Source organism: Dendrobates tinctorius, unplaced genomic scaffold (assembly GCF_039654945.1).
Source record: "Dendrobates tinctorius isolate UK_male_01 unplaced genomic scaffold, ASM3965494v1 ptg000053l, whole genome shotgun sequence".
NCBI classification, from domain to species: Eukaryota; Metazoa; Chordata; class Amphibia; order Anura; family Dendrobatidae; genus Dendrobates; species Dendrobates tinctorius.
This window is the reverse complement of record NW_027361721.1, coordinates 960514-962804: the sequence shown is the minus strand read 5'-3', so window position 1 is coordinate 962804 and position 2291 is coordinate 960514.

Below are 2291 nucleotides of genomic sequence, written 5' to 3'. Positions count from 1 at the left end.
TTTGATGGTTTTTTACTCCTCTCAACAGCCCAAACAAGTTTCTAAAAGGATGAGTTTGCAACTACTTTACTTTTGGAGAAAATTCAAAACATTCATTATTCAATAGGGCCCAAACTATCAAAAACCAGCGGTTTCAATGAACACACATTTCTTGGTAGAATCATGCAGGACTGAAATTTTTGATGTTTTTCTACTCCTCTCATGAGCCCAAACAAGTCTCTAAAAGCATGAGTTTGCAACTACTTTACTTTTGGAGAAAATTCAAAACATTCATTATTCAATAGAGCCCAATAGCAAAAACCAGCGTTTTGAATGAAGAATCACATTTCTTGGTATAATCATGCAGGATTGAAATTTTTGATGGTTTTTTACTCCTCTCAACAGCCCAAACAAGTTTTTAAAAGGATGAGTTTGCAACTACTTTACTTTTGGAGAAAATTCAAAACATTCATTATTCAATAGGGCCCAAACTATCAAAAACCAGCGGTTTCAATGAACATACATTTCTTGGTAGAATCATGCAGGACTGAAATTTTTGATGTTTTTCTACTCCTCTCATGAGCCCAAACAAGTCTCTAAAAGCATGAGTTTGCAACTACTTTACTTTTGGAGAAAATTCAAAACATTCATTATTCAATAGAGCCCAATAGCAAAAACCAGCGTTTTGAATGAAGAATCACATTTCTTGGTAGAATCATGCAGGATTGAAATTTTTGATGGTTTTTTACTCCTCTCAACAGCCCAAACAAGTTTCTAAAAGGATGAGTTTGCAACTACTTTACTTTTGGAGAAAATTCAAAACATTCATTATTCAATAGGGCCCAAACTATCAAAAACCAGCGGTTTGAATGAACACATTTCTTGGTAGAATCATGCAGGACTGAAATTTTTGATGTTTTTCTACTCCTCTCATGAGCCCAAACAAGTCTCTAAAAGCATGAGTTTGCAACTACTTTACTTTTGGAGAAAATTCAAAACATTCATTATTCAATAGGGCCCAAACTATCAAAAACCAGCGGTTTGAATGAACACACATTTCTTGGTAGAATCATGCAGGACTGAAATTTTTGATGTTTTTCTACTCCTCTCATGAGCCCAAACAATTCTCTAAAAGCATGAGTTTGCAACTACTTTACTTTTGGAGAAAATTCAAAACATTCATTATTCAATAGAGCCCAATAGCAAAAACCAGCGTTTTGAATGAAGAATCACATTTCTTGGTAGAATCATGCAGGATTGAAATTTTTGATGGTTTTTTACTCCTCTCAACAGCCCAAACAAGTTTCTAAAAGGATGAGTTTGCAACTACTTTACTTTTGGAGAAAATTAAAAACATTCATTATTCAATAGGGCCCAAACTATCAAAAACCAGCCGTTTCAATGAACACACATGTCTTGGTAGAATCATGCAGGACTGAAATTTTTGATGTTTTTCTACTCATCTCATGAGCCCAAACAAGTCTCTAAAAGCATGAGTTTGCAACTACTTTACTTTTGGAGAAAATTCAAAACATTCATTATTCAATAGAGCCCAATAGCAAAAACCAGCGTTTTGAATGAAGAATCACATTTCTTGGTAGAATCATGCAGGATTGAAATTTTTGATGGTTTTTTTACTCCTCTCAACAGCCCAAACAAGTTTCTAAAAGGATGAGTTTGCAACTACTTTACTTTTGGAGAAAATTCAAAACATTCATTATCAATAGGGCCCAAACTATCAAAAACCAGCGGTTTGAATGAACACATTTCTTGGTAGAATCATGCAGGACTGAAATTTTTGATGTTTTTCTACTCCTCTCATGAGCCCAAACAAGTCTCTAAAAGCATGAGTTTGCAACTACTTTACTTTTGGAGAAAATTCAAAACATTCACTATTCAATAGAGCCCAATAGCAAAAATCAGGTTTTGAATGAAGAATCACATTTCTTGGTAAAATCATGCAGGATTGAAATTTTTGATGGTTTTTTACTCCTCTCAACAGCCCAAACAAGTTTCTAAAAGGATGAGTTTGCAACTACTTTACTTTTGGAGAAAATTCAAAACATTCATTATTCAATAGGGCCCAAACTATTATTCAATAAGGCCCAAACTATCAAAAACCAGCGGTTTCAATGAACACACATTTCTTGGTAGAATCATGCAGGACTGAAATTTTTGATGTTTTTCTACTCCTCTCATGAGCCCAAACAAGTCTCTAAAAGCATGAGTTTGCAACTACTTTACTTTTGGAGAAAATTCAAAACATTCATTATTCAATAGAGCCCAATAGCAAAAACCAGCGTTTTGAATGA